The sequence below is a fragment of the Podarcis erhardii genome (assembly GCF_964252035.2).
Source record: "Podarcis erhardii genome assembly, chromosome: 7".
Taxonomy (NCBI): Eukaryota; Metazoa; Chordata; class Lepidosauria; order Squamata; family Lacertidae; genus Podarcis; species Podarcis erhardii.
Genome location: NC_138511.1, coordinates 3,123,790 through 3,135,993, shown reverse-complemented (window position 1 = coordinate 3,135,993; position 12,204 = coordinate 3,123,790). Strand labels below are relative to the sequence as shown.

At 43.8% G+C, this 12,204-nt stretch overlaps 1 protein-coding gene across 1 annotated transcript in view; it reads right to left on the bottom strand.

Moving 5' to 3' along the window:
- The window catches only part of LOC309347177 (maestro heat-like repeat family member 5), a gene marked incomplete at its 3' end in the record, with an annotated part of 142,448 nt that overhangs the window by 88,552 nt on the left and 41,692 nt on the right, over positions 1 to 12,204 (bottom strand). The window lies entirely within an intron of this gene.

Below are 12,204 nucleotides of genomic sequence, written 5' to 3'. Positions count from 1 at the left end.
CTGACCAAACTGCGGGAGGCAGTGGAAGACAGGAGTGCCTGGCGTGCTCTGGCCCAGGGGGTCACGAAGAGGTGGACACGACTAAATGACTAAACAACAACAAAGAATGACCAGGCTGCCCAGATATAGCAATGATTGACCATTGACAGGTTTTCTGCTGCAGACCTCCCCCTGTGATTTATTTCTGCTGGGGACCCCCTCTTTCTGTTACGTATATATTATGTTTTGGGTGGTGGTCTTGAGCTACAGGGGAGGCAATTTCAAAAGTCTGTATAAGAGCTTGCACACCATTGTTCTAGGTTCTTCTCCCTCCCTGCGTGGGGGGAGTGGGGGGATTCTGTTGCAACAGTTCAATAAAGATCAGACTTATTAGCTGCTTTGCTTCTCAATATTCTCTGGTTGGCCTCTGTTATTTTCTCCTACTAATAGAGAACTTGCATAAGGACTCTATATGAGATCTTGGATACCCCATAAGGGATAAAGGACCTGTTTTTTCTTATAACACTAACCAATAAACTGGACCCACCCTCTGCCCTGCCTGCACAAACTCTCACTCTCCCCCCAGCCACCCTCTGCCCATGCAGTTTTGAGGAGGAGGAGTTTAAATACGGGGGGGGGGGGCAGGCAGGCATCCCGTTTGAAATCCAAATGGGACTGGGGACTCTTTTATTAATAATATTTTTATTGGTTTTACACAATTGTATACATTTTAACTTTAACCATTTCAAACATTAAAATAAAAGGTTCTTTTGAACCTTCGGACCTCCTTCCCTCCCTTCATGGATTCCATATTTAAGATTAAATTTTCTGCATCTTTTACCATTATCCATCTATTATATATCCCTAGTTACCACAGTCAGTTCCACATTATTATTATTATTTATTTCATTTCTATACCGCTATACAAGTGTCATTACATCCCTGCCAATGATTGTAACTGTTTACAGTGGTCTTTTAAATAAATTAAGAATTTACTCCAGTCTTTAAAAAATACTTGATCGAGACTTCCGGAGGCGGCACCAACGGCAATGGCAGTCTCCTTCTGAACTAGAAGGGGAAGCTCCGTGGAAACGGGTCGTCCGCTACGGCGAAGCAGAGACCCTTGTGAAAAAATTGCAGACAGAAGAAGCCTGCGACCGTGGGACTCAGCGGGCACCATTAGCACCCCCCGAATCGGTGAAGGGACCTCGCAAGGGGTTCCGGAGCGAAACGGGGTTGGTGCGGTGCTGTGAGTCGATCGCTCTTTCCGTGGGGGTGAATAAAGTGCAATTTATTCAGAACAAAAAGCCAAATTGATAGTTAACAATGTGGTGACTGAAGAATTTAAGATAGAAAAAGGAACACAACAGGGTTGCCCTATCTCTCCATTACTATTTATTTCAGTCCTGGAGGTGCTACTGAATATGATTAGAAGGGACCGTCTGATTAAAGGAATTCAGGTCGGAGCCAAACAATATAAATTGAAAGCTTTTGCAGATGACCTAGTTTTGACATTACAGGAGCCAGAATCTAGTACGAAAAGGGTATTAGAGCTGATTCAAGAATTTGGTCATGTGGCAGGATTCAAATTGAACAAGTCAAAAACTAAGGTTTTAGAGAAAAATTTAACACAGATCGAAAAAGAAAGGTTTCAGAATGAGACTGGTTTGACCCTAGTTAAGAAAGTGAAATAGCTAAAAACTTGAATTTATTTAAGGACAATTATGAGAAATGTTGGTCAGAAGTTAAAAAAAGACTTAGAAATATGGTCTAAATTGAAGCTTTCCTTGTTGGGTCGAATTGCAGTTATAAAGATGAATGTATTGCCAAAAATGTTATTTTTGTTTCAAACTTTGCAGATTGTGGACAAGATAGATTGTTTCAAGAAGTGGCAGAGAGATATCTCTAGATTTGTCTGGCAGGGCAAAAAGCCTAGAATAAAATTTAAAATATTAACTGATGCAAAGGAAAGAGGGGGGTTTGCCCTGCCAGACTTTAAACTTTATTATGAATCAGCTGCCTTTTGCTGGCTGAAAGACTGGCTGCTTCTTGAGAACACTGACATATTGGATTTGGAAGGTTTTAACAATGCTTTTGGATGGCATGCATATTTGTGGTCCGACAAGGTTAAAGCGCACAAAACTTTCAAACACCATATTGTCAGGAAAGCATTATTTAATGTCTGGATAAGATACAAAGATTTACTGGAAAATAAGACCCCAAGGTGGTTGTCACCCATGGAAGCAAAGGCTTTGAAAAGACTCAATATGGAGGCCAAATGGCCGAAATATTGGGAGATATTAGAACAAGAAGGAGACAAATTGAAACTGCAGAGATTTGAGAAAATAAAAGATAAAGTGCGAGATTGGCTTCATTATTATCAAATAAGAGAGGCATATAATTCGGACAAAAAAATTGGCTTCCAGGTGGAAAAATCAAAATTGGAAACAGAACTACTAGAACCCAAAACTAAGATATTATCAAGAATGTATAACTTGCTGTTAAAATGGAATACACAGGATGAAACAGTTAAATCAGCTATGGTTAAATGGGCACAGGACATTGGTCACAACATTATGTTTGCTGACTGGGAAAAGTTGTGGACCACCGGTATGAAATTTACGGCATGTAATGCCCTAAAAGAGAATATTATGAAAATGATTTATAGGTGGTACATGACCCCAGTCAAGCTTGCTAAAATTTATCATTTGCCTGATAACAAATGTTGGAAATGTAAAGAAACTGAGGGTACATTCTTTCACCTCTGGTGGACGTGCCCAAAGATTAAGGCTTTCTGGGAGATGATATATAATGAACTGAAAAAGGTATTTAAATATACCTTCCTTAAGAAACCAGAGGCCTTTCTCTTGGGCATAGTCAGCCAATTGGTGTTAAAGAAAGATAGAACGTTTTTTATGTATGCAACAACAGCAGCAAGGATACTTATCGCAAAGTATTGGAAGACACAAGATTTGCCCACCTTGGAAGAATGGCAGATGAAAGTAATAGACTATATGGAGATGGCAGAAATGACTGGCAGAATCCGAGACCTGGGAGAAGAATTGGTGGAAGAGGACTGGAAGAAGTTCAAAGATTATCTGCAGAAATACTGCAAAGTTTATGAATGTTAAAATGATGTTGGATATGACAATAATATGGCACTAGTGATATAGGTTGAAAAAGTATGTAAAAATGTAATGGTAAAGGGTAAAAGACTAAAGTTATATTATGTCAAAAGTAAAACAATATGTTAAAGGTGTTTAAAATACAAGGAGGAAGATCGGAGACATAATAGAATGATTCTAATAATTAGAAATGAGTTCTAAAAGAGGGTAAGGATTTGCTGTATCTGATTGGGTAAAGAGGAACACAAAAAAGGGAGGCGTGAGGAAGTCAAGAAAGAAGGTTAACTAGGTATGAACTTTAAAATTGGAGTTTTTATTTTTCTTTTTAGATTGGTGTAATTTTATTTTTCTGTACTTTTTATTTTTCTGTATTTTTGACTATGTTTGTTTTTTTTCATCTGTGTTGTTGTTATGTGTTCTTATTTCTGTAAAAGCTTAATAAATATTTTTTTTAAAAAAAATAAAAAATACTTGATCTTCCTGGTTTCAGATCTTCCCCGTCTGTTTCGCCATCTCTGCCTACTCCATCAGTTTCGTCTGCCATTCTTCTTTTGTTGGTACTTCTCCTTCTTTCCATCTCTGGGCTAGTAGCATTCTCCCTGCCGTCGTTGCATACATAAAAAGTCTTTTGTCCTCTCTTGGTATCTCTTCACCTATTATACCTACAAAAAGTCTTCTGGTTTATTAACAAATGTATTTTTAAATATTTTCTTTAATTTATTATATATCATTTCCCAGAAAGCCTTTACCAGTGTACATGTCCACCGCATATGATAAAAAGTATCTCCCTTCCCTTTGCATTTCCAACACAGATTTGAACTCGTTTTGTACATTTTTGCAATTTTACTCAGTGTTAGATACCAATGATACATCATTTTCATATAGTTTTCTTTCAACAAACAGCATGCAGTAAATTTTATTTCCTCTTTCCATAACTTTTCCCAAGATGAAAGTTGGATATTATACCCAAAATCTCTAGCCCAATGTATCCTCACTGCCTTAACTTCTTCATCTTTTGTATACCGTTCCAAAAGTAATTTGTACATTTTTTATAACACTATTATTTTCAAACAGATCTATTTCAAACCTCGATCTCACTGTATCAAAACCATTTTTTTGTCTACCTTAAAAACATCATTTAATTGGTGATACTGTAACCACTCCGTTAATAACGCTCTTACATCTTCAAATTTCCTCAATTTTAGTTGGTCTTCTGCCTCTATTAACAAATCTGGTCCAATTCCCTCTCATATTTAATTTTTTAACTGAAATTGCTTCCAATGGAGAGAGCCACCATGGTGTTCTGCGTTCTGGTAAGTTTTTATATCTATCTCATACCTCGTAGATTGATTTTCTTACCAAGTGGTTCAGGAATCCTTTATGTGCTTTCGTTTTATCATACCATAAATATGTGTGCCACCCAAACCTGTTACCATGACCTTCCAAATCTAGTAAATCTTTATAATATAACTTCAAAGCAAGCAAGGAGAAGCCTCCTCTTTCTTTAGGATCAATTAGTAACTTTTATTTTATTCTTGGTTTCTTCTTGGGACAGGGGACTCTTTTGTCCAAAAAAGGGACAATCCCGTTTTTCTAGAGACAAGTGGCAACCCTACTCAAACTGGACATTTGAGGAGATGGGACCTAAGTTACTGAGCAACTGTGGACTGTCCATGCTCAGTCCTTGGACCTCTTTCCTGGTACTGAAGGGCAAAAAGATTACTGCATTGCAGGCGGTTGGACTAAATGATTCTCGTGGTCCCTTCCAACTCTACAATTATATGATTCTCTGGTCCTCTCCTCCCCACCATGTGCCCCCCGAATGGGCTAGGGCCATGTTTAAGAACCCCCGGAACAGTGCAGGGGATGGCAGAGTGGGGTTGTTCCATCTGGCAAGCCAAAATGCTTGCCCTGGTGAAACAATTGCCTCAGTGCAATGTTGCATTCCTCCCACTGAAATTAATAGAACTGGCTAACTGAGGTCATCTCTGAACTGAGATCATGAAGCTGAGGCTCCAGTACTTTGGCCACCTCATGAGAAGAGAAGACTCCCTGGAAAAGACCCTGATGCTGGGAAAGATGGAGGGTGCAAGGAGAAGGGAACGACAGAGGTCGAGATGGTTGGACAGTGTTCTCAAAGCTACAAACGTGAGTCTGACCAAACTGTGGGAGGCAGTGGAAGACAGGAGTGCCTGGCGTGCTCTGGTCCAGGGGGTCACGAAGAGGCGGACACGACTGAACGACTAAACAACAAACAACAAACTGAGGTCAATTAATTTCAATGGGTCTACTCTGAGTAGAAGTCAGAGGGCTACAACTGCATATCCTCTGAGTGCCTCTGTTTTCCAGGGACAGTCCTGGGATTACAAAAAGCACCCCAGCTTCTGATTTGATCCAGGAATGTCCCTCTTTCCCCCACCAGTGCTGCCACCACTGAGCTCAGGGAGGAGGAGGAGCCGGTGCTTGTTCTGAGCGATGGCAGTGGTGGCTGCTGCTGCTGTTGCTGCTACAAGGGCCTTGAAATGCTGCTGCCGGCTTCCTCCCTCGGGCAGCTCGTAGGGGCTGCTGGAGAGCAGACAAGAAGGAGGAGACATCTACTGCTCCCTCAAAGGCCCTTTCTCCCCTCCTGCCCCTCCATTATTTATTTAATTGTTTAATTTCATATATTTATATACCACTTAATACTGAAGATACTCCAGGTGGTTCACAAAACAACAAATAAAACATGTACATATACAAACAATTAAATGGAAAGGCTATAATACAATATTACAGTCTTCAAACAACTTACGGTCTTCAAACAAAAACATCTTGGAGGTCCCAGGCCACAGAGAGGTTAGGCTGGCCTCAACCAGAGCCAGGGCTTTTTCGGCTGTGGCCCCGATCTGGTGGAACGCTCTGCCACAAGAGACTAGGGCCTTGCGGGACCTGACATCCTTCCGCAGGGCCTGCAAGACAGAGCTCTTCCACCAGGCCTTTGGCCAAGGCACAGCCTGACTCCCTCCTTTGGCAATCCTCACAGAACCCTAGCCCAGTTGGTTGCCATTAATCTGATTTGAATTCATTTTATAATGAAATGATTTTAGAATGTGTATCATTTTATTGTTGTTAGCCGCTCTGAGCCCAGCTTCGGCTGGGGAGGGGGGGATATAAATAACATTTTATTATTTTATTATTATTTATTATGAAGCAAGAGTGCAATACGATGCAGAAAAACAATAAAAAAACCTACACAGAAACAGAGCAGCCAATTCTGAAACCTTTTAGCAAGCAACTTCAAGCCCTTGCCCCCTCCTCTTTATCTTTAAACTGCACTTGGAACAGACACCCCTTCAAAGAGAGGGCTTGGAAGAGGGGAGCACAGGACCGTCTGTTGAGATCACCCCTGATCTCCAACGACAGAAGCAGAGACCAGGAGAAGGTGAGTTGCCTCTCTGCCTAAGACTGGATTACTTCCGAATTATTCCAAGCCAATCTGGAGCAGTGGGTTCCAACAGTTGCCAGACCTTTGATCCTACCAGCCCATCAAGCAAGATTCCAGTTGGCCGGCACGTTCAGTATTATTGTCAGCTTCAAGGAGGGTGCCAGAAATTGAACTTGTGATTAAAGGCTTATTAGCTCAGTAAGTATCATCACAAAATTGTATGCTAGCCAAGTTCAGTATTGGGGCAGTGCTAATAAGGTCATTTCCAAGGATCAAGTGAGTTTTAGAGCAGGTTATTCTGTATAGCCTATGGAACAGCCTTCCTATTGCTATACTTCAGGGGAATTCCATGGCTGGGAGCCAGGCCTCTTCTCCCTCAGCCATTGGGGGCATCAGCCATTCTGTCCAAAAGACCAGCTCCATCTGGCACCTCTTCCCCCTGAACAATACAAGCCAGTCTTTACAAAGAACAACTGCTTAAGAATTGGTCCCCGAGTTTGATTTTCCCTCTTCTCCCCCTATCCCTTTTCCCTTGTGTGTCTCTTTTTTTTATTTACTGTAAGACCATCTATGTTTTAACTGATTGTGTGTAAGACACTCTGGGAGCCCTTTTGGCTGAAGAGCAAGGTACAAACACTCTAAATAATAATTATATCTGCATTTTCTGGAAAGAGTTGAAGACATTTTTGTTCCCACAGGGTTTCCCAGGTGGATAAATGGGTCATGGCTTCAGTGTGGTTTTAAATTGATTTGTTTTTGTTTTTTACTGTTTTCAATTCTCTGATGTGCAAATTGCCTTCAAGTGGTGGTTTAGAAGGTGATTAATAAATCATTTGCAATAATAAAAGCAATAATAGTAGTAGTAAAAATAATAATAAGGCACCTGTTTTTTCCATCTAACATAGCATGGTCTGCTCTGACCGAAGGCTGGCCAGAGGGTTTATGGTGCATGTGCAGAGTTGGCCTGCAGAATCCCCACAGACCACCTGCAAGAAATCAAAATCTCAGCTCTTCCTTGCCCTGGAAACAAGAGGGCTTTATCATTAGAAAGGCAGATTGGCAGAGCTTGCCTCAGAGGCAAGCTAACACTCAGCACACGAACTGTTTATTAAACTCATGCCGCAAAGTTAAGAAATGAAGAATGGAACACTCTTGCCACTGGGCAGTGTGGCAGAAAAGAAATATGGCACACTTGCAAGTTTGGGTTGGTGGGAGCTCAGACACGATTGGATCTCTTTTGAAGATGCCCCCAGGGACTGGATCCTTAGGTAACATTTCCTGAAGCCCCATATCAGATCCAGACCCCAGATCAGTAGCTTCATTTTCGCCCCTCCCTCATCTGATGCCATCTCCACATCAGCTTGCACCTCCAAAGCACCACACGGGGTGTCAAATTCTCCAGCTGCAGCGCTGGCTTGCTTTGTGACAAGATCACAATCAGAGTATTCAGGGCTTTTTTCCGCTGGAACTCACTGGAACTCAGTTCTGACACCTGTCGGGGCAGCGGCATTGTCATTATGTGAGAACAAGGGAGACATTCATGGTGAGTTACAGCCCCTCCTTTCTAGAGAAATAGCACTGAGAGTATTCCTCCTCATTCCCTGCCTGGCTCCATAGCCTGTTCCACATCCAGCTTCTTCTTTCCAAATCACGGCCACCATGCTTCTTTGTCTCTGAACCTCAGAGGCAGACAATGCCATAGGAAAAATCATGCTCGGAGCATAAGTCTTTGGCTTCTGTGGATGAGTCACCCTGACTTTGGCCTAGTAAGTCCTTCCTCCCAGCCAGCTGCCCTGGCCTTGAAGCTGACAGGATGTGGGTTGCAGGTGGCTTAGGAGAAGGAAGGGGCCTTTGTTTTTGCCGCCACTGCCACAAATCCTGGAGCTGATGAGGTAAAGAGCCTGCTGCTGACGCTGGAGGTGGTCTCCTCTTGTGCTCAGCTGTGACACCCTCACGCACCCTCCTCAGCTCCTTTCCTTACAAGATAGATGTGTGTTCCTCAAGACAGCAGCTGGCTGAGGGAGGCAGGAAGGAAGGGCAGCAAAGCAGCAGTGGGGTGAGGAAGCGAGAGACCGGGCTTCGCTTCCTCAAGGACTGGTGTCCCAGGTGCCAAGTGCAAAGGTTGTTCCAAGCAAAAAGACATTCTCAGCTTTTGGCACAAGGCTAAGCCCCCAGGCCAGGGGTCTGCAACCCGCGGCTCCGGAGCCGCATGTGGCTCTTTTACACCTTTGCCGCGGCTCCGGGGCGGATACTAGCGAGGGGAGGAGGCGCATTGTGCACCCCGACACTCCCCACTGTGGCGGGCGCTGTACTGGCTGTGATGTCGCATGGGGGCGGTGCGTGCGTTAGTCACGCACCGTCCCGACGTTACCTTCCCGCCCGCCCGCCCGCTACATTGTAAGGGGCATGTACGCTGGTCACTGCATTGAAAGGGGGCATGTACGCCGGTCACTGTTTTGAAGGGGAGTGAAGAACACACACACACACAAAAAGGTAACTTGTTAATTTAACGTTTATTTCTATGAGGAGGAGTAATTCTGAGGGGTCAAACAAAGAAATAATTTTTAAAAGTGACAAAAAAGTTATTTTTATGACGACGAGTTTTGCGGCTCCCACTTTTTTTTCCTTTGGAAACGGGTCCAAGTGGCTCTTTTTGTCTTAAAGGTTGCAGACCTCTGCCCCAGGCCTACTTTCTGCAGCTGCCAGAGACCAACCAAGACTCATAAGATATGTCGTAAACTCTTGTTTACCTGTTAATAATAATTATTTGCATTAATGCCGTGCTAAAAAAAAGTGCTTCTTCTCCTACTTTATCTCAGGGCACCTCCAGACTGTCAGAGTCTTGGAAGAGGGATTCAGGTGCATACTGGAAATCTGCACGGTACATCTAAAGCAGTATCACACCACTTTAAACAGCCATGGCTTATCACAAAGAATCCTGGGAACTGTAGTTTTTAAGAGCGCTGAGAGTTGTCAGGAGACCCCTGTTCTCCCCATAGAGCTACAATTGCCAGAGTGGCTTGACAATTAATCATTCTTCCCAGGGAACTCTGAAAATTGTAGTGCTGAGATGGGAATAGGAGTCTCCTAACAACTCTAAGCACCCTTAGCAAACTGTTTATGGTAGTATCACAGCCCTTCTGATGCAGAGGGGGCGTCAGAGTCAGCAGTTGGTTAAAGTGCTCTGTTGTCCTAGGCAGGGGTAGGCAAACTAAGGCCTGGGGGCCGGATGCGGCCCAATCACCTTATAAATCCGGCCCACGGAAGGTCCAGGAATCAGCGTGTTTTTACATGAGTAGAATGTGTCCTTTTATTTAAAATGCATCTCTGGGTTATTTGTGGGGCATAGGAATTCGTTCATTATTTTTTTCCAAAATATAGTCCAGCCCCCCACAAGGTCTGAGGGACGGTGGACCAGCCCATGGCTGAAAAAGGTTGCTGACCCCTGTCCTAGGGCAACAAACCCACTTTCAGCAGGAACTTAAACCTGGGTCTCAGCAGACTTGACACTCAAACCACTACACCATACTAGAACATTATATTTTTGTGTATTCTAGAATATATTTATATTCTAACTCCACTTGCTACTCCTGCCTATCCTTTTGCCAGCCAACCCGCTTGACACCTCCTGCCCCCCACTTTTCCCCCCAAAGCTGGCCCCAAGCCCCTCCCTCATTTAAAAGAGAGAGAAGGGGCTTCCCAGAGCAGCGTGTTCAACCCTTGCGTGAAGCTCCTCTTCCCCCCTCCATTAAACCCCACTGCAGACAATCTTGGGGCTGCTGGGATGGGGAGGAGCTTCTCTGCAGAGCCTGCCTGTGAACCCCAGGTGGGCTGGGAGGGGGCTCCTGCTGGCTTGGCTTTGGGCCCAGGAGGACGTGGCCCAGTGGGGGCTGAAGTTACGCAGCAACAGCCTCAGAGCCCAGCCATTTTCGTAGGAATTGATGGCTACCCCTGCACTTCACAGAGCAGGTTGCTAAAGGGCTCTGTGACGCTCCTTTCCCCTCTCTGTTCAACCTTGCTGCAGCCACATTTAAGGGGGGGGGACCTCAACCGCTGTGTGAGGTGCCTCCCCCTCCGTTAATCCACACTGCCCCTAGTGGAGGCAGGAGGCACTTCACCTTGTCTCCCTCTCCGCTAAACAGCTTGCCTAGGCCTGTCCGTCATTCCTCACACTGACTCCTATCAGCCCCTATGGATGCATTTGACATCTGGGGGCAAAGGTATTGTGGAGTGGGGGTGTTAGGAACATAGGAAGCTGTCTCCTACTGAGTCAGACCATTGGTCCTTCACAGTGCTTTTTTTTCTAAAAAAATGTTTACGGGTACTCTCATTTTGACTCATGAAAAACACCATTTTATAGTTCAGATCAGGCGCAATAAATACAGTAAATGGACAAAAGTACAGAGATTCACAAATGTTTAGGGGTATGCGTACCCCTGTGTCCCCCAGAGAAAAAGACACTGGTCCATCTAGTTCAGTACTGTCTCCTGGTTTTCAGACAAGGGACATTCCCAGCCCTACCAAGAGATGCCAGTGACTGAACCTGGGACCATCTCATGGAAGGCATGAGCTGCAGTCCTTGCCAGCAGATCTCTCATCAGCTCTGCAAGTGGTCCTCACTCTTTGTACAGGCTGACCTACACATTCTCAACCACTTTTCAGTCCGCAGAAACTGCACAAATATCACCCCCCTTTCTTTCTATCTTGCTCCTCTAGGGTGCCCCCTTCCCTCAAGGTCTTGGGATGCAGCTGCCTCCTAAGCCACTGGAACGTGTCCTTGCTGAAGGAAGCTGGGAATGTCAACATTCCTCAGCACAGCTGCCTGGGGAAAGGAAAACAGTACATTCTGTAGTTGCTTTAGCTGATTTGGTGCGGTAGCTAGATAAAGCCTTTTTGTGAGCCAAGTTCCTATTGCAGATATTAATATTGCAGTTTAAAGAGACTGGATGCATGAAAACTGACTCCTTTTGGAAATGAAGCATTGTCCAGACCCATTCAATTGTTCAACTTTTTACTTGAAGAACTTTCTTCAAAACATAACAGAAACATCAAAGATACATCCAAATAACATATGCTTATCCAAGCATAGGCTCAGCATCATCTCAGAAATAAAATAACTTATTATCAGAGCTTACAAACATAGCGCTCTTGCGCTCTCTCTCTCTCTCTCTCGCTCTCTCTCTCTCTCTCTCTCTCTCTCTCACACACACACACACACACAGAGGCTTCATTGCCTGCATTCCAGCCCCCCAGGCTGTTGAGCTCCCAGAGAGCCATTTACATGCCCTTATTCCATGGAGCCTGGGAACAAAGAACCAAAGGCAACTCCCTTCAAAATGGCAACTTGCCATTCAATGCCTTAATCACTTGATCTAAGGTTAAACACTCATGTGTTAGCTAGCAGAAAACAACAATGCAATGATACCTTGGGTTAAGAGCTTATTTCGTTCTGGAGGTCCATTCTTAACCTGAAACTGTTTTTAACCTGATTTTTCTTGTATTTTTCTTGCCTATTGCATTGCATTGCATTGCACTGAACTGCATTACAATTGGAATTCTATGGAATTCAATTTGTAATACAATAAAATACAATATATAAGAAATAAACAAAAAATAAACAAAAAATCGTACAGCATCCAGCACGGCACATTACATGCGGTGTGTGTGTGTGAATTA